Source organism: Bombina bombina, chromosome 4, assembly GCF_027579735.1.
Source record: "Bombina bombina isolate aBomBom1 chromosome 4, aBomBom1.pri, whole genome shotgun sequence".
Taxonomy (NCBI): domain Eukaryota; kingdom Metazoa; phylum Chordata; class Amphibia; order Anura; family Bombinatoridae; genus Bombina; species Bombina bombina.
Genome location: NC_069502.1, coordinates 977,808,418 through 977,836,174, shown reverse-complemented (window position 1 = coordinate 977,836,174; position 27,757 = coordinate 977,808,418). Strand labels below are relative to the sequence as shown.

The following is a 27,757-nucleotide window of genomic DNA, read 5'->3' as shown; positions in this document are numbered from 1 at the left end:
ATGTGCAGGACAGCTGACTACTCTAGCACACAGTGGGAGCAGCACAGGAAGTTTTGCAGATATGAGTGGGGAGTGGGAAAGGTGGAAGAAGTGATTGTGGAAGATGACAGGAAGCGGTCCTGGGAGGAGGACAGTGGGTGTTTGGAGTCATCATTATGCTTTTGTTTATTTATTTATTTGTAGTATAGAGAACAGCACTTCTGGATGGAGAACTCATGACTAGTACCAGGTGCTATTTCAAGGTTATATTTTCTGATATCACATATTACAGTTATGACTCAAGCACTTCAATCATTACCAAGACCATTAATATTTTATCTAATAATGCAGATCATAGACATGGCAACATATCAAATAGAAATGTGCGATTCGTTTCGGATCGATTCGGAAATTCGTCCGAATTCGTAAAATTCGGGATTCGGATCGATTTGAATTTCCGAATTAAAATAGTGCCGAATCTACCGAATAAATCCGAATTAGTTTGGATTTATTCAGATTTATTCGGTAGATTCGGATGGCCATGGATTACACTAGTATTGTACAGTATATTAGGTTATATCACTCTGCTATGGGTTATACCTAATATACAGTACATAATACTAGTCTAATACACAGCACATCCCACCTAACACTTTCCGAAATTCCGAATTTCTGAACCGAACCGAATCCAGACGAATTTATTCGAATCCGAATGAATCCAAAACAAATTTATTCAAATTTTTCCGAATTTGAATCGATGTGAACCGAAATTCGAAAAATCTGAATCAATCTGAACCGAACCGATTTTTTTCGCCATGCACTTGTCTAATATCAAATATAATGGCATCTGCTGCCTTTATTTAACATTGCACAAGCTATAGCTTGTACAACCCAGCCTCTGCTCTTGGGTGAGTTGATTGAAAGCAGGACCCAATCTGGGCTTATTTAACTCAGTCACCTCTGAGGACCACTGCTTCTTAAAGGGACACTAAAGTCAAAATTAAATTTACATGTTTTAGATAAATTTAACTTTAGATAAATTTTATTTTCATTATCAAAGTGTGTCTTTTTATATGCATACTTTCTGAGGCACCAGCTACTATTGAGCATGTGCAAGAGTTCACAGTGTATACGTATATGTTATTGGGTGATGGCTGTCACATGATACAGGACGTGGGGTTATATTCATATACATATCTCGCTATAGATATCACATTCATAGAGAAATTTTTATTTACAAATAAATAGAACATATTCCATTAACAAAACAACCGTGCAATATGAAATATTCGCATTTTCCTGTACACTTTTTAAGGAGAATACTTCATGGGCTTTGCGCAACAGATTAGGTTTTTGTTTTCTATTTGTCTTCTCCGTTGACTTCTATGGGGGAATACATAAACGCGCTTGCGATCTGACTTTATGGATTACGCAGGTAATGTAGTACCTGTGCAACCCCAAATGCGGAAAAACCATAACGCGTGCAATTTTTCGCAAATGCGAAAAACAGATTTGCAACGCAATTTATAATCTTGCCCTTAAAGAGCGATGGAGTACAAAAGTAGCAGGTAATAATTAGGGAGGAAGTTCAAAGATAGAAGGTAATAATTTACATAGAAAGGGCTAAGGGCAGGCTTAAAACATTGTGTTGCCTGGGTCCAAGAATAAAATGACGTCTACTCTCTGCACACTACCGTCTAAATGCAACTAGAGTCAAATGTCTACAAGATTAAAGTTTAGCAGATTAAAAATTCACAAGAAGATGGGCTTTAAATAAGAATAATTTCTCTTTAAAAACAATATCATCCAGAATTTGCATTCCCTTTGTGCCATCCCGGTCAAGTGCTCTCTGGGTCCCATGGTTCCATCTGGTCCAAAGTTAAAGAGATGACCCTGCAAGGAGTAGAGGTGAGCAAAAAATTTAGCTTAAGTTGTGAAGATATTAGTGAGGAGCAGGGGTAGTTCTACTCTTCAAAAACTGGGGGCGTAAGAAAGATTGCTACATAACAAGGCTGGAGAGTTCACTGGTAGGATGTTAGTCATTTATCATTCAGTGAAATGGGACACTCGGAACTCTATCTACGACATACTATGTGCATAAACCAGGTTTCAAATATATCAAAACAAAAGCCCCAATGAAAACAATAAACAACTTATAACCTCTGAAGTCATAAACAATCACCCATCAAAATTGTTATTTTTTTTCATTATTATAGGCACACGCCTGCCTGTCTGCCTCTGATACTGCATTTTTTTCAACATTATAATTTAATAGATTATTGTCTTCATGCTAAAAAAGATTCTATGGACAGCATTTCATGTATGGCATGTTTTACAGCAAATTTACACATCATTTTAAAACGTCACATAATGGTTTTGTTGTTATTATGTCAGACAGCTAAATCTTTGTGACTGACCTTTGTTTTCACATTTGTGATTATATACAGTGTATTGGGTATTAATTGATTTGTATCTGTATTTGTATATATTTTGGTGTAAACTGTAGATGGTTGCCTTGACAACCATTTTTTGTGCAATTTCTGCTCACTGGGGGAGGGTCTTAGACCTAGATTTGGAGTTTGGCGTTAGCCGTGAAAACCAGCGTTAGAGGCTCCTAACACTGGTTTTAGGCTACCGCCGGTATTTGGAGTCACTCAAAATAGGGTCTAACACTCACTTTTCAGCCGCGAATTTTCCATACCGCAGATCCCCTTACGTCAATTGCGTATCCTATCTTTTCAATGGGATTTTTCTAACTCCGGTATTTAGAGTCGTTTCTGAAGTGAGCGTTAGACATCTAACGACAAAACTCCAGCCGCAGGAAAAAAGTCAGTAGTTAAGAGCTTTCTGGGCTAACGCCGGTTTCTAAAGCTTTTAACTACTGTACTCTAAAGTACACTAACACCCATAAACTACCTATGTACCCCTAAACCGAGGTCCCCCCACATCGCTGACACTCGAATACATTTTTTAACCCCTAATCTGCCGACCGCCACCTACGTTATCCTTATGTACCCCTAATCTGCTCCCCCTAACACCGCCGACCCCTGTATTACATTTATTAACCCCTAATCTGCCCCCCTCAACGTCGCCTCCATCTGCCTACACCTATTAACCCCTAATCTGCCGAGCGGACCTGAGCGCTACTATAATAAAGTTATTAACCCCTAATCCGCCTCACTAACCCTATAATAAATAGTATTAACCCCTAATCTGCCCTCCCTAACATCGCCGACACCTAACTTCAATTATTAACCCCTAATCTGCCGACCGGAGCTCACCGCTATTCTAATAAATGGATAAACCCCTAAAGCTAAGTCTAACCCTAACACTAACACCCCCCTAAATTAAATATAATTTTAATCTAACAAAATTAATTAACTCTTATTAAATAAATTATTCCTATTTAAAGCTAAATACTTACCTGTAAAATAAACCCTAATATAGCTACAATATAAATTATAATTACATTGTAGCTATTTTAGGATTAATATTTATTTTACAGGCAACTTTGTAATTATTTTAACCAGGTACAATAGCTATTAAATAGTTAAGAACTATTTAATAGCTAAAATAGTTAAAATAATTACAAAATTACCTGTAAAATAAATCCTAACCTAAGTTACAATTAAACCTAACACTATACTATCATTAAATTAATTAAATAAAATACCTACAATTACCTACAATTAAACCTAACACTACACTATCAATACATTAATTAAATACAATATCTACAAATAACTACAATGAAATAAACTAACTAAAGTACAAAAAATAAAAAAGAACTAAGTTACAAAAAATAAAAAAATATCTACAAACATAAGAAAAATATTACAACAATTTTAAACTAATTACACCTACTCTAAGCCCCCTAATAAAACAACAAAGCCCCCCAAAATAAAAAATGCCCTACCCTATTCTAAATTACTAAAGTTAAAAGCTCTTTTACCTTACCAGCCCTGAACAGGGCCCTTTGCGGGGCATGCCCCAAGAAGTTCAGCTCTTTTGCCTGTAAAAAAAAACATACAATACCCCCCCCCAACATTTACAACCCACCACCCACATACCCCTAATCTAACCCAAACCCCCCTTAAATAAACCTAACACTAAGCCCCTGAAGATCATCCTACCTTGTCTTCACCTCACCAGGTATCACCGATCCGTCCTGGCTCCAAAATCTTCATCCAACCCAAGCGGGGGTTGGCGATCCATCATCCGGTGGCTGAAGAGGTCCAGAAGAGGCTCCAAAGTCTTCATCCTATCCGGGAAGAAGAGGCGATCCGGACCGGCAACCATCTTGATCCAAGCGGCATCTTCTATCTTCATCCGATAACGACCGGCTCCATCCTGAAGACCTCCACCGCGGACCCATCTTCTTCCGGCGACGTCCAACTGCAGAATGACGGTTCCTTTAAGGGACGTCATCCAAGATGGCGTCCCTCGAATTCCGATTGGCTGATAGGATTCTATCAGCCAATCGGAATTAAGGTAGGAATATTCTGATTGGCTGATGGAATCAGCCAATCAGAATCAAGTTCAATCCGATTGGCTGATCCAATCAGCCAATCAGATTGAGCTCGCATTCTATTGGCTGTTTCGATCAGTTTAAAAAGTTTGTTTTTAGTTTTAGCTATTTTAGGGGGATATCTGTGTGTGCAGGTGACTATTACTGTGCATAATTATTAGGCAACTTAACAAAAAACAAATATATACCCATTTCGATTATTTATTTTTACCAGTGAAACCAATATAACATCTCAACATTCACAAATATACATTTCTGACATTCAAAAACAAAACAAAAACAAATCAGTGACCAATATAGCCACCTTTCTTTGCAAGGACACTCAAAAGCCTGCCATCCATGGATTCTGTCAGTGTTTTGATCTGTTCACCATCAACATTGCGTGCACAGCAACCACAGCCTCCCAGACACTATTCAGAGAGGTGTACTGTTTTCCCTCCTTGTAAATCTCACATTTGATGATGGACCACAGGTTCTCAATGGGGTTCAGATCAGGTGAACAAGGAGGCCATGTCATTAGATTTTCTTCTTTTATACCCTTTCTTGCCAGCCACGCTGTGGAGTACTTGGACGCGTGTGATGGAGCATTGTCCTGCATGAAAATCATGTTTTTCTTGAAGGATGCAGACTTCTTCCTGTACCACTGCTTGAAGAAGGTGTCTTCCAGAAACTGGCAGTAGGACTGGGAGTTGAGCTTGACTCCATCCTCAACCCGAAAAGGCCCCACAAGCTCATCTTTGATGATACCAGCCCAAACCAGTACTCCACCTCCACCTTGCTGGTGTCTGAGTCGGACTGGAGCTCTCTGCCCTTTACCAATCCAGCCACGGGCACATCCATCTGGCCCATCAAGACTCACTCTCATTTCATCAGTCCATAAAACCTTAGAAAAATCAGTCTTGAGATATTTCTTGGCCCAGTCTTGACGTTTCAGCTTGTGTGTCTTGTTCAGTGGTGGTCATCTTTCAGCCTTTCTTACCTTGGCCATGTCTCTGAGTATTGCACACCTTGTGCTTTTGGGCACTCCAGTGATGTTGCAGCTCTGAAATATGGCCAAACTGGTGGCAAGTGGCATCTTGGCAGCTGCACGCTTGACTTTTCTCAGTTCATGGGCAGTTATTTTGCGCCTTGGTTTTTCCACACGCTTCTTGCGACCCTGTTGACTATTTTGAATGAAACGCTTGATTGTTCGATGATCACGCTTCAGAAGCTTTGCAATTTTAAGAGTGCTGCATCCCTCTGCAAGATATCTCACTATTTTTGACTTTTCTGAGCCTGTCAAGTCCTTCTTTTGACCCATTTTGCCAAAGGAAAGGAAGTTGCCTAATAATTATGCACACCTGATATAGGGTGTTGATGTCATTAGACCACACCCCTTCTCATTACAGAGATGCACATCACCTAATATGCTTAATTGGTAGTAGGCTTTCGAGCCTATACAGCTTGGAGTAAGACAACATGCATAAAGAGGATGATGTGGTCAAAATACTAATTTGCCTAATAATACTGCACCACCTGTATATAGCAATTATATATATATATATATATATATATATATATATATATATATATATATATATATATTTCTATAGATATATACTGCAGGTATAGATATGTATTTGAAATAGGATATGTGTTCCAGTGGTCTTCTGAAGTGTCCTTAAAGAGCAAAGAAAGACAATAGTGAAGTACTGTTAGAACTCCTAATAGAATGAAATCTTACTCACACAGACGAGAGCTATAAGTTAGTTCTAAGTATGAAAGCCCATGAATACTCCTTGACCAGGTAACAGAGGACCGCAAATGACTCCAAAATATATAAAAGCAAATATTTATTATAAAAGCAAAGTCACTCGGGTATATGTAGACTACAATGTAGAACAAACCACTCTGTTATCAGACCAACCCTCCCAGTGACATCACAGTCCAAGCGTCCAATAAATCCGACGTACGTTTCTCCAGAACCGCTGAGTTATAGCTCTCGTCTTTGTGAGTAAGATTTCACTCAATTTTCTAACAAGAGTTCTAACAGTACTTCACTATTGTTGTCTTTCTTTCCTCCTTAAGGACACTTCTTCAGAAGACTACAGGAACACATATCCTATTTTATAGTGCACATGTTAGACACATTATGTTAATTTATCTGTTTTGTTTGTTTTTGTGTTATTACAGAATATCACCTTTTAACATAGATATGTATTTTACATTAACATTATCAGATATATAGAAATATATTTTTAATTATAAAAAGTACATTATTTTCTATGTGAAGAACATAGCAATGTAAAATATGTGTTTTGCGCATCGGGTTTCGAGATTTAGATTTATTGCGGTTGGGTCAGCACACATAAAAAAACAGTAATATAAAGGCACGTTATTGAAATATTACATATAAAATATTTAAAAAATTATAAAAAATTATTAAACATACTGTAAAATATTCTTAATAATCCATATAAAATATCTATATTTTTTATAGTGTTTTTAATATTTTTGAATATTTTTTACTAATTCTTTTAATATTTTATATATAATATTTCAATAATGCACTTTAAGATTACTAGGTTTTCATATGTGATAACCCAATCGCGTTAAAATCTAAATCGTGAAACGTTGTGTAAACTGAGTATTTTACATTCCTATGTCACATAGAAAATAGTGTACTTTTTTAATTAAATATATATTTCTATATATCTGATAATGTTTATGTAAAATACATATCTATACCTACAGTGGCAAGAAAAAGTATGCAAAACCTTTAAAATTTATTGGTTTTCTGCATGAATTGGTTATAAAATATCATTGTGTTATGTCACAATTATAGACAAACACAATGTGCTTAAGCTAACAACACACAACCAATTATAATATTTCAAGTCTTTATTGAACACATCCCATTAAACATTCACAATGCTGTGAAAAAAGTAAGCTGCGGATTAGACCTGCACAATGTTCAGGAGGAATCAAAATTGCAAAATGCATGTTTTACATTCCTATGTTCTTCACGTAGAAATTAATGTACTTTTATTATTAAATATATAGATGTCTACATATATCTGATACTGTTCATGTAAAATAAATATCTATACCTCTAAACCTATAGAAATATATATAAAAGTATAGGTATATATATATATATATATATATATATATATATATATATATATATACTGTATGTATATATATATATATATAAAAATGTATTTACAATAAAAAGGAAATTTTCCTGTAAGTGAAGAACATTGGAATGTGAAATATGTATGCTAAATATACAGTGAAACACATACTTATGTACACATTTATACCCGATTGCATATTCTCATGTGTGCTAACCTTACATGAAAATTAGAATATTTCTCATTCCAATGTTTTTTACATAGCTAAATATTATTCACTTAATTTTTTGGATCTGTCTCTATGCCCTAATCATGACACACAGAGGCCTCTAGTTATCAACGTGTCTACTTATTTGCCATCGCCGGCCCCAATACGCCCGCCTAAGCTCGCCTACCATCACCGCTGCGGACCTGAATAATCTCGCCAAAGTTATCAATAAAGCTGTCAAAAAGCCGCGCACCAAGTACGGGGCGATGAGCAGCGGACTGTGATAGTTATCACTCATCCGATGTCGCTGCTCTTCTGCTTTTTTTCAGCTTTATTGCTAGCCTGTCCCTAAGCACTCACACTAAACTACACTGTTCTACCCCCTATACCGGCACCCCCGGAGCCCCCCACAACTAAATAAAGTTATTAACCCCTAAACCGCTGCTCCCGGACACAGCCGCAACTATAATAAATGTATTAACCCCTAAACCAACGCTCCCGGAGCCCACCGCCACCTACATTATACCTAGTAACCCCTATCCTGCCCCCCCTATACCGCCGCCACCTATAATAAATGTATTAACCCCTATCCTGCCGATCCCAGACCCCGCTGCAACTAAATAAATTGTTTAACCCCTAAACCGCTGCTCCCGGACCCCGCCGCCACCTATATTAAACTAATTGACCCCTAATCTGCCCCTCCTACGCCGTCACCACCTATAATAAATGTATTAACCCCTATCCTGCCCCCCCATACCGCCGCAACCTATAATAAAATTATTAATACTCTAATAAACTGATTAACCCCTAAACCGCCGCTCCCAGACCCCGCCGCCACTATAATAAATATGTTAACCCCTAAACCGCTGCTCCCGGACCCCACCGCCACCTACATAATACCTATTAACCCCTATCCTGCCCCCCTACACCGCCGCCACTATAATAAATTTATTAACCCCTATCCTGCCCCCCCTACACCGCCGCAACCTATAATAAAATTATTAACCCCTAAACCTAAGTCTAACCCTAACACCCCCCTAACTTAAATATTAATTAAATACATCTAAATATTATAACTCTTATTAACTAAATTAATCCTATTTAAAACTAAATACTTACCTTTAAAATAAACCCTAATCTAGCTGCAATATAAATAATAATTATATTGTATCTATTTTAGGATTTATTTTTATTTTATAGGCAAATTTCAATTTATTTTAACTAGGTACAATAGCTATTAAATAGTTATTAACTATTTAATAGCTACCTAGTTAAAATAAAGAGAAATATACCTGTAAAATAAAAACTAACCTAAGTTACAATTACACCTAACACTACACTATCATTAAATAAATTATTCCTATCTAAAACTAAATACTTACCCGTAAAAATAAACGCTAAGATAGCTACAATGTAATTAATAATTACATTGTAGCAATTTTAGGATTTAAATTTATTTTACCGGTAACTTTGTATTTATTTTAACTAGGTAGAATAGTTATTAAATAGTTATTATCTATTTAATAACTACCTAGCTAAAAGAAATACAAAATTACCTGTAAAAATCCTAACCTAAGTTACAATTAAACCTAACACTACACCATCATTAAATTAATTAAATAAATTACCTACAAATAACTACAATTAAATACAATTAAATAAACTAACTAAAGTACAAAAAAAAAAAAAAAAAACTACGTTACAAAAGATAAAAAAAATAAGTTACAAACATTTAAAAAATATTACAACAATTTTAAGCTACTTACACCTAATCTAAGCCCCCTAATAAAATAACAAAGCCCCCCAAAATAAAAAAGGCCCTACCCTATTCTACATTAAAAAGATAACAGCTCTATTACCTTACCAGCCCTTCAAAGGGCCTTTTGCTGGGCATGCCCCAAAGAATTCAGCTCTTTTGCCTGTAAAAATAAAATACAACCCCCCCAAAATTAAAACCCACATACCTCTACTCTAACCCAAACCCCCCTTAAATAAACACTACCCCCCTGAAGATCATCCTACCTTTTGCCGTCTTCAGCCAGCCGACCACCGATGGAACAGAAGAAGACATCCGGAGCGGCAGAAGTCATCATCCAAGGGGCGCTGAAGAAGTCTTCCATTCGATTGAAGTCCTCATCAAGGCGGCGTCTTCAATCTTCATCCATCCAGGGCGGAGCCATCTTCAGACGAGCCGATGCGGAGCCATCTTCTTCCACCGACGACTGAACGACGAATGACGGTTCCTTTAAGTGATGTCATCCAAGATGGCTTCCCTCGAATTCCGATTGGCTGATAGGATTCTATCAGCCAATCGGAATTAAGGTAGGAAAATCTGATTGGCTGATTGAATCAGCCAATCAGATTGAAGTTCAATCCGATTGGCTGATTCAATCAGCCAATCAGATTAATCTTGCATTCTATTGGCTGATCGGAACAGCCAATGGAATGCGAGCTCAATCTGATTGGCTGATTGGATCAGCCAATCGGATTGAACTTCAATCTGATTGGCTGATTTAATCAGCCAATCAGATTTTTCCTATCAGCCAATCGGAATTCGAGGGACGTCATCTTGGATAACGTCACTTAAAGGAACCGTCATTCGTCGTTCAGTCGTCGGTGGAAGAAGATGGCTCCGCGTCGGCTTGTCTGAAGATGGCTCCGCTCCGGATGGATGAAGATTGAAGACGCCGCCTGGATGATGACTTCAATCGGATGGAAGACTTCTTCAGCGCCGCCTGGATGTTGACTTCAATCGGATGGAAGCCTTCTTCAGCGCCCCTTGGATGATGACTTCTGCCGCTCCGGATGTCTTCTTCTGTTCCATCGGTGGTCGGCTGGCTGAAGACGGCTAAAGGTAGGATGATCTTCAGGGGGGTAGTGTTAGGTTTATTTAAGGGGGGTTTGGGTTAGAGTAGGGGTATGTGGGTGGTGGGTTTTAATGTTGGGGGGGTTGTATTTTATTTTTACACGCAAAAGAGCTGAATTCTTTGGGGCATGCCCCGCAAAAGGCCCTTTTAAGGGCTGGTAAGGTAATAGAGCTGTTTTTACTTTACTTTTTAATGTAGAATAGGGTAGGGACTTTTTATTTTGGGGGGCTTTGTTATTTTATTAGGGGGCTTAGATTAGGTGTAAGTAGCTTAACATTGTTGTAATATTTTTTAAATGTTTGTAACTTATTTTTTTTATTTTTTGTAACGTAGTTTTTTTATTTTTTGTACTTTAGTTAGTTTATTTAATTGTATTTAATTGTAGTTATTTGTAGGTAATTTATTTAATTAATTTAATGATAGTGTAGTGTTAGGTTTAATTGTAACTTAGGTTAGGATTTATTTTACAGGTAATTTTGTATTTCTTTTATCTAGGTAGTTATTAAATAGTTAATAACTATTTAATAACTATTCTACCTAGTTAAAATAAATACAAAGTTACCGGTAAAATAAATTTAAATCCTAAAATAGCTACAATGTAATTATTAATTACATTGTAGCTATCTTAGGGTTTATTTTACAGGTAAGTATTTAGTTTTAAATAGGATTAATTTAGTTAATAAGAGTTATAATATTTAGATGTATTTAATTAATATTTAATTTAGGGGGGTGTTAGGGTTAGGGTTAGACTTAGGTTTAAGGGTTAATAATTTTATTATAGTTGCGGCGGTGTAGGGGGGGCAGGATAGGGGTTAATAAATTTATTATAGTGGCGGCAGTGTAGGGGGGCAGGATAGGGGTTAATAGGTATTATGTAGGTGGCGGTGGGGTCCGGGAGCAGCGGTTTAGGGGTTAACATATTTATTATAGTGGCGGCGGGGTCTGGGAGCGGCGGTTTAGGGGTTAATCAGTTTATTAGAGTGGCGGTGGGCTCCGGGAGCGGCGGTTTAGGGGATAATACATTTATTTAGTTGCGGCGGTGTAGGGTGGGACAGATTAGGGGTGTTTAGACTCGGGGTATATGTTAGGGTGTTAGGTGCAGACAGCTCCCATAGGAATCAATGGGATGTCGGGCAGCAGCGAACATTAACTTTCGCTATGGTCAGACTCCCATTGATTCCTATGGGATCCGCTGCCTCCAGGGCGGCGGATTGAAAACCAGGTACGCTGGGCCGGAAAAGTGCCGAGCGTACCTGATAGTTTTTTGATAACTAGCCAAAGTAGTCAGATTGTGCCGAACTTGTGTGCGGAACATCTGGAGTGACGTAAGAATTGATCTGTGTCGGACTCCGGCGGATCGAAGCTTACGTCCCTAAATTCTACTTTTGCCGGTGTGTAGGGCTTGATAACTAAGGCGAATCAGCCTCGCCACAAATACGCTGTGGAATTCCAGCGTATTTGAGGTTGACGGCTTGATAACTAGAGGCCAGTGTATCATGACTAAACTCTATTGCAAGCCCACTGCTGGGAATACAACCTTGAACTCTAAATCTTGCCACTCTCCACACTTACTGAAGTCAATACCTAAGGGACAATTAATTTGGGTTAAAAAGAATTGTTCCCATCCAGGAACATATGCGAATGAGGCCAATGTTACCATGAAAAGACTTCTCGACAGAGGTTATGACAAGGGCCTACTTGATTAGGTCAAGGGTGAGGTTGATCAAATCCTCCGAGAAGAATTATTAAAAAACAAAACCTACAAGAAACATTACAATAAAGATACAAATTCTCAATGTGACAGCACAGCTTGACTATAGACTGATCACAAGTGCACGGGATAAAGTACTTTCACTACCCCTAAATCAATCAATATATATAATCCCAGCACAAAACTACAAAAACATGCAATAAATATAATGTTTATTATTTACTTCATATCAAACACAATAATGCAGAATAATGCAGTGTTGGAGGGTCCCAAATAATCACACTACACACACTCATCCCACATACAGCAGAATTTAAGATGCAGAAATCAACACCCCCAAGGCGTTCCAAGGGGGGAAAAATCACCAGCAGTCCAGGATTAGCAGGTCAATGCAATATGTCAGTGTCCCTGATAGTCTGTTTATAATATGTTTCCAAGGTTTTAGAGATATCCTGTGTTGCTGGGCCATTCATCGTAACAAACCCAGGTAAGCAGAAGCCTGTCTCCTGCTGCCACGGCTGCTACACTGACCCAACCACTTGTGTGTTAAGAGGCAGTCCATAGATTAATGGGTTCAGTATAAATGTGTCAATGTGTCAAATACAAGTGTAATAGCACTTAAGAGGTCGTAGCAAGCATAGATAGTACCTCACATATGGCAACTTCTCACACCAAATGTGCCTGTAACAAAGAGTCTCTGGTATACTTGCGCCCACTTCAAATAACGTGTAGTTCAATCTGGCTCAATCTATCACAGGTCATACACCTCCAGTCTTGACTTGTATACTTTAGCAGCCGAACCTATATTTATGAGCTTATAAGTGTATATATGTCTGTAAATACATATATACAAATATAAATACATCTGTACACATATATAAACATATATAAATACATATGGGCCGAGTTAACAAGGTCCGTATCGACCCCAATACCTCTGTTTCCGCACGAGCCTTCAGGCTTGCCGCAAACAGGAGTTAAGAAGCAGCAGTCTTAAGACCGCTGCCTCTTAACTCATACGCCTCCTCTGAGGCTGCGGTCTGCAGTCTGCGCGATTGTGCACGATCAGGTTGATTGACACCCCCTGCTAGATTGGCCAAGAATCTGCAGGGGGTGGCATTGCACAAGCAGTTCACAAGAACTGCTTGTGCAATGATAAATGCTGACAGCGTATGGTGTCGGCATTTATCGATGTGCGGAGGACATGATCCGCTATAGCACATACATAAATTGGCCCCATAATATCCATCTCTAGAGATGTATATGTATCTCAATGTTAAAGCCCTTTGCATGCCTTTTTTTCTAACACTTGAGACCTCATATGTTTGAGCCCATATAATTTTTTTTATAAATTATTTTTATAAGATGGTGTTATTATGAGTGTAAATCAGGGGCATCAAACTAGTGGCCCATGGGCCTCATGCGGCCCTTGACCTAATTTTGTGTGGCCTACGCCACCTCCAAGAAAAATAATAATTATAATATAGTTATTACTTAAAGAGCGAGTGGGCTTATTAAATGGGATGCGCATATACATTAAAACCCCTCAGTCTTTAACAAGTAACTATCAGTTTTGCGTTATGAGTCAAATAGCATTGTTATGGCCCATAACGCTTCATTTTACCTAATGCTGCTATTACAAGTTTTGTCGGTATAGGTGTACCGCACACCTTTTAGCCAGTCATGCAACGTCAGTAGTGCCCTTTTAAAAATGGGACTCCCATAGTGTTGGTATTACGAGTTTGCCTGGGAGGCCAAAAAGTGAGTGGTACACTCTATAACCACAAGATCCGTACCGCCATCTAAAGTCTGTAGTTATGCGTTTTACGTTACAAAGCTGTAACATAAAACTCATAACTAAAGTGTTACAAAGTACACTAACACCCATAAACTACCTATTAACCCCTAAACCGAGGCCCTCCTGCATTGCAAACACTGTAATAAATGTATTAACCCCTAATCTGCCGCTCTGGACGTCGCCACCACTATTAAAATGTATTAACCCCTATTCTGCCGCTCCCCGACATCGTCACCGCTATAATAAATATATTAACCCCTAAACCGCCACCCTCCCGCATCACAAACATTATTTAAATATAATTAACCCCTAATCTGCCATCCGCCCACACCGCCGTTATAATAAACCTATTAACCCCTAAACCGCAAGCCCCCCACAATGTGGCGGTCGTTAAAATCCCTATAGCTCTCAAAACTCATAATCTAGCTGATTGTTATTAAAAAGAAAAAGGCAAACACAGATAAGTGCAAAATGATGTATTTGACACATGCAGCACTGCTTTATATGTGTTCATTACTATGGCAGCATTGATTTCACGCATCATTTCTGTCCATTCCTTTCCATCATTTTCTCTTTAACTTAAATCACATACTTTATATTTGATAAATATATTTTATATGCATTTATTTTATATTATATACAACAGGTTTATGTCTATCACTATATAAATAGTGGGTCACTATGCCGAACAGCATTGTGATCCACTATTTATAATGCAGAAGAAATGTTATACTATGCGTATAGGCTAAACTGTGAGTGCGCCCGGAACAGGGCTGCTATAAAAAAATAAATAGCAAGGGCTCTGTGGTAGAGCAACTCGATGGAGCGTGTGTGTCACCTTCTTAAAAGCATTCGAGCGCGTTTCATCAAGCCAGAGTAAGTTAATTAGGAGTTACAGAACACAATCTTTTGAAATGTACAGGGAGTGCAGAATTATTAGGCAAATGAGTATTTTGACCACATCATCCTCTTTATGCATGTTGTCTTACTCCAAGCTGTATAGGCTCGAAAGCCTACTACCAATTAAGCATATTAGGTGATGTACATCTCTGTAATGAGAAGGGGTGTGGTCTAATGACATCAACACCCTATATCAGGTGTGCATAATTATTAGGCAACTTCCTTTCCTTTGGCAAAATGGGTCAAAAGAAGGACTTGACAGGCTCAGAAAAGTAAAAAATAGTGAGATATCTTGCAGAGGGATGTAGCACTCTTAAAATTGCAAAGCTTCTGAAGCGTGATCATCGAACAATCAAGCGTTTCATTCAAAATAGTCAACAGGGTCGTAAGAAGCGTGTGGAAAAACCAAGGTGCAAAATAACTGCCCATGAACTGAGAAAAGTCAAGCGTGCAGCTGCCAAGATGCCACTTGCCACCAGTTTGGCCATATTTCAGAGCTGCAACATCACTGGAGTGCCCAAAAGCACAAGGTGTGCAATACTCAGACACATGGCCAAGGTAAGAAAGGCTGAAAGACGACCACCACTGAACAAGACACACAAGCTGAAACGTCAAGACTGAGCCAAGAAATATCTCAAGACTGATTTTTCTAAGGTTTTATGGACTGATGAAATGAGAGTGAGTCTTGATGGGCCAGATGGATGGGCCCGTGGCTGGATTGGTAAAGGGCAGAGAGCTCCAGTCCGACTCAGACGCCAGCAAGGTGGAGGTGGAGTACTGGTTTGGGCTGGTATCATCAAAGATTAGCTTGTGGGGCCTTTTCGGGTTGAGGATGGAGTCAAGCTCAACTCCCAGTCCTACTGCCAGTTTCTGGAAGACACCTTCTTCAAGCAGTGGTACAGGAAGAAGTCTGCATCCTTCAAGAAAAACATGATTTTCATGCAGGACAATGCTCCATCACACGCGTCCAAGTACTCCACAGCGTGGCTGGCAAGAAAGGGTATAAAAGAAGAAAATCTAATGACATGGCCTCCTTGTTCACCTGATCTGAACCCCATTGAGAACCTGTGGTCCATCATCAAATGTGAGATTTACAAGGAGGGAAAACAGTACACCTCTCTGAACAGTGTCTGGGAGGCTGTGGTTGCTGCTGCACGCAATGTTGATGGTGAACAGATCAAAACACTGACAGAATCCATGGATGGCAGGCTTTTGAGTGTCCTTGCAAAGAAAGGTGGCTATATTGGTCACTGATTTGTTTTTGTTTTATTTTTGAATGTCAGAAATGTATATTTGTAAATGTTGAGATGTTACATTGGTTTCACTGGTAAAAATAAATAATTGAAATGGGTATATATTTGTTTTTTGTTAAGTTGCCTAATAATTATGATTAGTAATAGTCACCTGCACACACAGATATCCCCCTAAAATAGCTAAAACTAAAAACAAACTAAAAACTACTTCCAAAACTATTCAGCTTTGATATTAATGAGTTTTTTGGGTTCATTGAGAACATGGTTGTTGTTCAATAATAAAATTAATCCTCAAAAATACAACTTGCCTAATAATTCTGCACTCCCTGTATACAGGTATAGCAAATGTCACTGATTTGTTTATAGCAATTACAAGAAATGTAGGTAGTGTGCATCCCACGTGAGTTGCACTTGTATGTAAAATGGCCCATGACTCAAATGAGTTTGACACCACTGGTGTAAATGTATTTTTTAATGTTTTTTTTTTATGTGTTTTGTGACACTTTCTTGTGTTGCGAAACAGTTAACAAGAGCTCTGAGGATGCTAACTTGAATTGCGCTCAAGTGATCGCATTTACTTGTAATACCAGAGCAATTAAACCTGCGCGCAAACGACCGTGAAAACCCAATACCGCTTGCATGCAAATGTTTGTGCTCTACTTGTAATTGGGCCCTTTGTTTTTACTTGTATTAGAGCAGTTTTTTTATTCTTATAAGAAAATAACTTTTTGTGGTTAAAAATACACACAGTAATTATGGTTAATGAGGAATAATGAGTGCCATTTACATTAGCAAACTGAATTATTCTAGTGTTTTATTTATCTGCACACACTGCTATTTTTTATACACCTATCCTTTATAACAAAAAGGAAGGGAAAAATAAATATACTTATTAACCAGAGCCAAGGATAAGGGAAGGACATATCCACCTTGAAAGTCACTTCAGAGTTTAAACTTATTGATGTGTAACATTTAATTAAAGGGACACTAAACCCATTTTTTTTTTTATTTGGATAGAGCATGCAATTTTAAGCAACATTTTAATTTACTCCTATTATGAGTTTGTCTTCGTTCTTTAGGTATCTTTATTTTAAAATGCAGGAATGAAAGTTTAGGAGCTGGCCCATTTTTTGTTCAGCACCCTGGATATAGCTTGATGATTGGTGGCTACATTTAGCCACCAATCAGCAAGCAGTACCCAAGTACTGAACCTAAAATGGGCCGGCTCCTAAGCTTTCATTCCTGCTTTTCAAATAAAGATACCAATAGAACAATATAAAATCTATAATAGGAGTAAATTAGAAAGTTGCTTAAAATTGCATGCTCTATCCCAATCATGAAAGAAAAGAATTTGGGTTTAGTGTCCCTTTAAGCCATTGCATAGCTTCATACCTTCAACATAAACACAAATAGGACATTACCAATGCAGAAAATATGTTACAACATTTTGTTAATAAATTATCCACTGCAAGCTTGTATTCTGCAATGTAGGGCACAAATATTTATCAATTGCTTATAATTGTCCTAGTGTCAAAATGAACAAATGTCATCTGTGTAGGAAACTAACTGTGAATTTAACTTAGGCTTGACAGGTTTAAATAGCAAGATTTTTATGTTTGAAGGTTTTTGCTCTTTCAAGTGTGTAACATAGGGATGTGCTAATATGCATAGGCCAACTACTGTATGGACTTATAAAGGCAAACTTAGAAAGGAAATAATCAAATATCAAATTCTAGATTACGAGTTGTGCATTATGGTTTTAACACTGAAAAAATGGTAATTTCAGCGTAAAAACAGTAATGCAGCCATTACGAGTCGTGTCGTAATTAGACGCAACATCAATCCTGCACTCAAAAAATGATGTATTTGTGTGGGATTTCCATAGTGCTGGTATTACAGGTTGTGCGGTGAGGCTAAAATGCTTGCGTTACAGCCTATACTGACACGATCCATTCTGCCATCTGAGAGCAGTAGTTATGGATTTTGTGTAACAAAAATGTTTCACAAAACTCATAACTAAACTGTTACAAAGTACACTAACACCCATAAACTACCTATTAACCCTTAAACTGAGGCCCTCCTGCATCGCAAACACTATATTAAACTTATTAACCCCTAATCTGCCGCCTGCCCACATCCCTGCCACTGTAATAAAGTTATTAACCACTATTCCGCCAATCCCCGCCACTAACTAAACCTATTAACCCCTAAACCGCCAGCCCCCCACAGCGCCACTACTAAATAAACCTATTAACCCCTAAACCGCCAGCCCCCCACATCACCACTAATAAATTAAACTATTAACCCCTAAACCTATCACCCCCTAACTTTAAATTAAAATTACAATACCCCTATCTTAAAATAAATAAAAACTTACCTGTGAAATTAAAAAACCTAACTTTAAACTAACAATTAACCTAACATAACTATTATACTAAACTATTATTCTAAAATTAAAATAACTACCAATTAAACAAACTAAATTATACATTAAAAAAAACTAACACTACTAAAAAAATCTGTCTAAAATTAAAAAAAATGAAAAACACTAAATTACGAAATTATAAAAAATAAAAACAATTACACCTAATCTAATAGCCCTATAAAAATAAAAAAGTCCCCCAAAATAAAAACACCCCCTAGCCTACAATAAACTACCAATAGCCCTTAAAAGGGCCTTTTGTAGGGCATTGCCCTAAATAAATCAGCTCTTTTACCTGGAAAAAAATACAAAGACCCCTCAACAGTATAACCCAACACCCACCTGACCCCCCAAAATAAAAAAACCTAACTCTAACAAAAACCTAAGCTACCCATTGCCTTGAAAAGGGCATTTGTATGGACATTGCCCTTAAAAGGGCATTCATCTCTTTTACATTGCCCTGAAAAGGGCATTCAGCTCTTTTACCTAAAGCCCAAAACCCTAATCTAAAAAAAAACCCCACCCCCCCCCCCAAAAAAAAAAAACTAACACTAACCCCTGAAGATCCACTCACAGTTTCTAAAGTCTGGACATCCATCCTCATCCAGACAGTGAGAAGTCTTCATCCAGGCGGCGAGAAGTCTTCATCCAGGCGGCGAGAAGTCTTCATCCAGGGGGCTTCTTCTATCTTCATCGCGGTGGCGCGGATCCATCCTTGAATGATGGATCCTTGAATGAATAGCTGATTTGAATTTCAAGAATTAAATCATCCAATTGGAATGCAAGGTATGCCATTTTGAAAAGGCTCCCTTGCATTGAAGATCCAGTGTATGGCAGTGACTGTATGAAGAGGACGCTTGGCGTCGGATGTCTTCAAGGATGGATCCGCTCTGCCGGGATAAAGATAGAAGACGCAGCCTGGATGAAGACTTCTCGCCGCCTGGATGAAGCCTTATTGCCACCTGGATAAAGCCTTCTCGCCGCCTGGATGAAAACTTCTCGCTGCCTGGATGAGGATGGATGTCCGTACTTCAGAAACTTTTAAAGGATCTTCGGGGGTTAGTGTTTTTTAAAAACATTTTTGGAGACTGCGACAGAGAGGTGGATTTGAGTTCCATCTTTATGGTTATGCTCCGGGGGTTGCCATTTTGGTGTGCGCTTTGTTATGGTTTGTGAGGAGCAGGAAGCAGGCACCAAAGTGAAGGATTAGCACAGTAATCATTTGTATTAGACGCCGCTCCGTCCTCTGCGCTAAACGCCCATAATAAACTTCTGCACAAAGAATGCATCTTGGGGATAAAGAGCTCAGATTTTTTTCTGCTGTGACTACAATATTTGATTCTTGGGAGTCGCGCCCATCTTCTCCGTACCTCCATACCTGTTTACATCTGCATTTTTTCAATATTACTTTTTGCAACCCTTACCAATGTTGACGAGGAATGTAAAATGCAGCATTGAATCTCAGCTCCTTGTTTTGTCTTAATGCCATTTTCTTCATGACAATGGATGTTTTTCTTCATATCCTCCAGGATGTGCGAGATTTAGATTAGTGTAGACGCCTCAGTACTATATTATATTTTTAGGCTTTGGTTCAGCTTTACCTTTTAAAATTAATGAGGGAACCAAACACATGCACTAATGGATTTGCATGCCAGACTCTAGGCTTCTAGTGGGCTATTTTTCAAAAGCTCTGATTGCAAGTAGTGATGTCGCGAATAGTTCGCCGGCGAATAGTTCCCGGCGAACATAGCATGTTCGCGTTCGCAGCGGCGGGCATACATATGCGATGTTCGATCCGCCCCCTATTCGTCATCATTGAGTAAACTTTGACCCTGTATCTCACAGTCTGCAGACACATTCCAGCCAATCAGCAGCAGACCCTCCCTCCCAGACCCTCCCAGCTCCTGGACAGCAGCCATTTTAGATTCATTCGGAAGCTGCATTGTTAGTGAGAGGAGGGACAGTGTAGCTGCTGGAGATTTAATAGGGAAATTGATAGCTAGGCCAGTATATTCAGTGTCCACTACAGTCCTGAAAGACTCATCTGATCTCTGCTGTAAGGACAGCACCCCAAAAAGCCCTTTTTAGGGCTAGAACATCATTTTCTTTCCTGTGTAATCTAATTGCAGTTGCCTGCCTGCCAAGCCACTTGCCCAGTGCCACCACTCATATCTGGTGTAACAGTAGTGTAAATTTAAAAAAAAAAACTTTTTTGACTGTGAAACATCAGTCTGCTAGTGTAATCTAATTGCAGTTGCCTGCCTGCCAGCGTGTGTGCCAGGCCCACTTGCCCAGTGCCACCACTCAAATCTGGTGTAACAGTAGAGTAAATTTAAAAAAAAAAAATTTTTTGACTTTGAAACATCAGTCTGCTTGTGTAATTTAATTGCAGTTGCCTGCCTGCCAGCGTGTGTGTCAGGCTCACAGCGTATACTGTGCCCACTTGCCCAGTGCCACCACTCATATCTGGTGTAACAGTAGTGTAAATTTAAAAACAAAAAACTTTTTGGACTGTGAAACATCAATCTGCTTTTTTGTGTCAGGCTCACAGCGTATACTGTGCCCACTTGCCCAGTGCCACCACTCATATCTTGTTTAATAGTAGTGTAAGTGTACATTTAAAAACAAAAAAAACTTTTTGGACTGTGAAACATCAGTCTGCTTTTTTGTTTCAGGCTCACAGCTTATACTGGGCCCACTTGCCCAGTGCCACCACTCATATCTTGTTTAGTAGTAGTGTAAGTGTACATTTAAAAAAATACGAACTTTTTGGACTGTGAAACATCAGTCTGCTTTTTTGTGTCAGGCTCACAGTGTATACTGTGCCCACTTGCCCAGTGGCACCACTCATATCTTGTTTAATTGTAGTGTAAGTGTACATTTTAAAAAATAAAAACTTTTTGGACTGTGAAACATCAGTCTGCTTTCTTGTGTCAGGCTCACAGCGTATACTGTGCCCACTTGCCCAGTGCCACCACTCATATCTTGTTTAATAGTAGTAAAAGTGTACATTTAAAAACAAAAAAAAACATTTTGGACTGTGAAACATCAGTCTGCTTTTTTGTGTAAGGCTCACAGCTTATGCTGGGCCCACTTGCCCAGTGCCACCACTCATATCTTGTTTAATAGTAGTGTAAGTGTACATTTAAAAACAAAAACAAAATTTTGTACTGTGATACATCAGTCTGCTTTTTTGCTTCAGGCTCACAGCTTATACTGGGCCCACTTGCCCAGTGCCACCACTCATATCTTGTTTAATAGTAGTGTAAGTGTACATTTAAAAAAAAAAAAAACTTTTTGGACTGTGAAACATCAGTCTGCTTTTTTGTGTCAGGCTCACAGAGTATACTATGCCCACTTGCCCAGTGCCACCACTCATATCTTGTTCAATAGTAGTGTAAGTGTACATTTAAAAACAAAAAAAACTTTTTGGACTGTGAAACATCAGTCTGCTTTTTTGTTTCAGGCTCACAGCTTATACTGGGCCCACTTGCCCAGTGCCACCACTCATATCTTGTTTAATAGTAGTGTAAGTGTACATTTAAAAAAATAAAAACTTTTTGGACTGTGAGACATCAGTCTGCTTTTTTGTGTCAGGCTCACAGCGTATACTGTGCCCACTTGCCCAGTGGCACCACTCATATCTTGTTTAATAGTAGTGTAAGTGTACATTTAAAAAAATAAAAACTTTTTGACTGTGAAACATCAGTCTGCTTTTTTGTGTCAGGCTCACAGCTTATACTGGGCCCACTTGCCCAGTGCCACCACTCATATCTTGTTTAATAGTAGTGTAAGTGTACATTTAAAAACAAAAAAAACTTTTTAGACTGTGAAACATCAGTCTGCTTTTATGTGTCATGCTCACAGCGTATACTGTGCCCACTTGCCCAGTGCCACCACTCATATCTTGTTTAATAGTAGTGTAAGTGTACATTTAAAAAAATAAAAACTTTTTGGACTGTGAAAACATCAGTCTGCTTTTTTGTGTCAGACTCACAGCTTATACTGGGCCCACTTGCCCAGTGCCACCACTCATATCTTGTTTAATAGTAGTGTAAGTGTACATTTAAAAACAAAAAAGCTTTTTGGACTTTGAAACATCAGTCTGCTTTTTTGTTTCAGGCTCACACCTTATACTGGGCCCACTTGCCCAGTGCCACCACTCATATCTTGTTTAATAGTAGTGTAAGTGTACATTTAAAAAACATAAAAACTTTTTGGACTTTGAAACATCAGTCTGCTTTTATGTTTCATGCTCACAGCGTATACTGTGCCACTTGCCCAGTGCCACTACTCATATCTTGTTTAATAGTATTGTAAGTGTACATTTAAAAAAATAAAAACTTTTTGGACTGTGAAACATCAGTCTGCTTTTTTGTGTCAGGCTCACAGCTTATACTGGGCCCACTTGCCCAGTGCCACCACTCATATCTTTTTTTAATAGTAGTGTAAGTGTACATTGAAAAAAACATAAAAACTTTTTGGACTGTGAAACATCAGTCTGCTTTTATGTGTCATGCTCACAGCGTATACTGGGCCCACTTGCCCAGTGCCACCACTCATATCTTGTTTAATAGTAGTGTAAGTGTACATTTAAAAAAATAAAAACTTTTTGTACTGTGAAACATCAGTCTGCTTTTTTGTGTCAGGCTCACAGCGTATACTGTGCCCACTTGCCCAGTGCCACCACTCATATCTTGTTTAATAGTAGTGTAAGTGTACATTTAAAAACAAAAAAAACTTTTTGGACTGTGAAACATCAGTCTGCTTTTTTGTTTCAGACTCACAGCTTATACTGGGCCCACTTGCCCAGTGCCTCCACTCATATCTTGTTTAATAGTAGTGTAAGTGTACATTTAAAAAAAAAAATAATTTTGGACTGTGAAACATCAGTCTGCTTTTTTGTGTCAGGCTCACAGCATATACTGTGCCCACTTGCCCAGTGCCACCACTCATATATTGTTTAATAGTAATGTAAGTGTACATTTAAAAAAAAATGACACGCAGAGGCAGGCCACCCCGCAGGTGCCGTCATGGTCGTGGTTCTGTGATTCCCTTTGGCCCTAGAATAATGCCCAGTGTTCAAAGGCCACGTCCCATAAACTCGAAAAGTCCTGAGGAAATAGTTGACTTTTTAACACAAGACACCCAATCTTCTATAGCTTCCGCTCCGAACCTTGATGCACCATCCTCCTCCAGCTTATCTTCGGGCACCTCTCAAGTTACCACTCGCCCGCCTGCTGCCACCACCAACACTAGCACCACAGCCGCTTCACTTGATCTGTCAGAGGAGTTTTTTTACACATCAGTTGGAAGAAATGAGTGGTGCGCAACCATCATTGACAGAGGATGTAGATAACAGTGATATGTCTCAGTCAGGCAGCATTACAGACATGGACGTACGGTGTGATGATGATCATGTTGTACCCGCTGCTGCTTCCTTTGTTGATTTGTCAGATACAGGTGAAGTGGTTGATGATGACGATGCGTCCGTGGATGTCACGTGGGTGCCCGCTAGAAGAGAAGAAGAACAGGGGGAAAGTTCAGATGGGGAGACAGAGAGGAGGAGGAGGAGACGAGTTGGAAGCAGGGGGAGGTCGTCACAAGGAGCTAGTGGCACAGTCAGACAGCATGCATTGGCACCCGGGGTCAGCCAGACAGCACGCCAATCAACGCATGCTGTTGCCACCACCAGAATGCCGTCATCGCAGAGCTCAGCATTGTGGAATTTTTTTTGTGTGTCTGCCTCTGACAACAGCGATGCCATTTGCAACCTGTGCCAAAAGAAACTGAGTTGTGGGAAGTCCAACACCTACCTAGGTACAACTGCTTTGCGAAGGCACATGATCGCACATCACAAACGCCTATGGGATCAACACATGAGTAGAAGCAGCACACAAACTCAAAGCCGCCATCCTCCTCCTGGTCCAGCATCTTCAGCCACATCAACCACTGCTGTCCTCCTTGCCCCCTCTCAACCATCCGCCACTCCGTCTCTCTTCCGGAGCAGTTCCTGCTCATCTGCCCACAGTCAGGTGTCTGTAAAGGACATGTTTGTGCGTAAGAAGCCAATGTCACAAAGTCACCCCCTTGTCCGGCGTCTGACAGCTGGCTTGTCTGAACTCTTAGCCTGCCAGCTTTTTCCATACAAGCTGGTGGAGTCTGAGGCATTTAAAAAATTTGTAGCTATTGGGACACCGCAGTGGAAGGTACCCGGCCAAAATTTCTTTGCACAAAAGGCAATCCCCAACCTGTACTCGATTGTGCAAAAGGAAGTAACCTTACCATGGGTCCCAGATCGCACGTCTTGTAATTCTCTGTCTGGGAAATTATCTATCTATCAAATCTATCTATTTGTCTATCAAATCTATCTATCTAGCTATCTATCGTATCTATCAAATGTATCTATTGCATCTATTGATCTATCTATCTAATCTTTGTATCTATCTATCTATCTATCAAATCTATTTATCTCGTGGCCGTACTGACCAAGCATCTTTTACAATCTCCCGGTTCCTAAAATGCATGCCATATACACGTCCCCTGATAGGGGACGTGACAGGGATTAAACTGATAAGAATAGTACTACTTAACACACCACTCATATCTGGTGGCACAGTAGATTGCACGCGCAGTGCCCCTAATTTGAAGTAGGAGGGGGGATGTAACAGGGATTAAAATGATTAAACTGAGTGGGCTTGTTGTCACCTTTCGGGGACCCTTGGTGTTGTACGTGGCTGGGTGGAGGAAGAGACCTTCAATGACATCAGTGAGGACAAGGAACGGGACATGGCTAGCTTGGTATCCAACCTTGTGCAAATGGACTGTTTGCGGTTGTTTGCGGTGCGTTAAATGGGGAGTTTGGTCTGTCACTGTGAAGCGGGCGTAACCCTTACACTACCTGATCGATACAACATCATACCTGATGTTTTAAAGCACGTTATTCCAAACGATTTAGGAATGTTAGGTGATTTATGCCCTTTATGTATTAAAACCAGACTCTGCATCAACTATGTAATTTTACGTGGGAGTTTTGCCATGGATCCCCCTCCGGCATGCCACAGTCCAGGTGTTAGTACCCTTGAAACAACTTTTCCATCACTATTGTGGCCAGAAAGAGTCCCTGTGGGTTTTAAAATTCGCCTGCCTATTGAAGTCAATGGCGGTTCGCCTGGTTCGTCCGTTCACGAACATTTGCGAAAATGTTATGTTCTCGACATCACTAATTGCAAGCTTCTTTAAATCTGAATGAACACTGATATGATCCAAACACCATTCATTGTTGACTCAACAAGAACACAAAACTCTATTTAATGAGGGAAATGTGGTTGTTTATTTTTCATTATACATTTACTCTATTTTATCCCCATGTGAGCATTCTATTTCACTTTTTTTATTTGACTAGCAAAAACGGACATAATGAGCACTTAAGGAAGGAAGCTCTTGCTAGATTTTTCTGGCATGTAGAAATAGGGTTCATGCCCTGCTAGGCTTCTTTAGGGGCTGTCCCTTTCCCCTCATTTCCAGCATTAGATAACCCAATTCTAAAAGGAATCCCCCACACCATCCCAAAAAACAGGAAGGAGCTGCTAAGAATTAAACGTGAAGGCAGGCACTGCCTTGGACATGAGGATTAATGCCTTGCTTCATTGATTGGAGACTGAGGACCTAAGTGGCGCAGCATGACTTTGTTCCTGCTTGGCTTAACTTCTCTACACCACAGACCACCAAGTCACAGGCGTTGTAGAGAAACATGGAGAACATCTTCCAAGGGGTGAGGGTCGTCTGGGTGTGAGTCGCAGGAGACACAACTCTTCTGATCGGTTCTTCAACAATGGGCCTCTCCGTACCACTGGAGATTCCTGGCATCAGCCTTCCCTTCTGTGTCATGATTCTGTGGACTCGGGGGTCTCTAAAGGCACAAATCAGAGCACTCAGGCAGGCTGGCATGGAACGACCCATGGGCAGGATAGTGCTATGCAGAGGGTTGGAGGAAATGGCAGCAATGGAGCAGGAAATGGAGGCCAGTGACATCGAAACTGCAGCGCCACATCTCGTAATAACCCAGCCCTGCAGGAAAAACCACCGCCCGAGACCAGAGAGGAAAAGAACGCAGAACGTAAAAAGCTGCAGTTTGAAGAGGAGGATTTCCCATCATTAAATCCTGAGACTGACAAGCAAGTTATTCCAAGCAAATAGACTGGGACTCCTACCGGTGTTTGAGAAAACCCTCCCAGTGCCAAGCAGCCCCGCAAGATGCTGGTCATCAAAAAAATCTCAATTTGCATCTCCAGTACCTCACCTTTCTAATGGCCGCAGCAAAACCAATGGTTCTTGACCCATCATGTTCAAAAATATGGTCCCTAAACCAGCAACCTTTTTCAGTCAAGGGTGCAGCCAATGTTACACCACCTTTGGAGCTCAGCATTTCAAGACTCACCAGAATGGCCCGCTGTGCTCCAGACAAGAAGAGCAAATTTCTCAAAGCACTTAAGGATGAACAAGATGTGGATCAAACAGAGAACAGGGAAAGCGACAAACTGAAAGAAATGCAGAACCAAAGCCCTTCTGAATTGAATGATACAGAGGAGGTGCACATTGAAGGAAGCTGCCATCACCTTTTCTCAGGCAGACAAAAGAGAGAGATTGTCGTATTCACTGGAAGCAGAGCACAGGTTATTGAAAGAGATGGGGTGGCAGGAATCTCCTGAGAATGATGAAAATTGCTTGCCTCTAAAGGAAGAGGAGTTGCAGGAGTTCCAAGTCAAATCTCAGCAGCTAAAAAGAAATGGCATGAGACAAAATGGATTCCTGAAACAGCCATGAAGATGTGTCATGCCTTTCTCCTGGCGTGGCCTTCTGACCCCCGACCCTAGCGAGTGTTCCGACACTGACACAAGCAGCTCAGACACTTCAGACGACGAGTCCTGGTCCTCACATTTGGGAAGCCACAGAGCATTCCCCCATCTGAACTA

General features: G+C 39.7%; 1 pseudogene; it reads left to right on the top strand.

The window, feature by feature from the left end:
- Positions 1 to 27,757, top strand: LOC128658134 (vasculin-like protein 1; annotated as a pseudogene).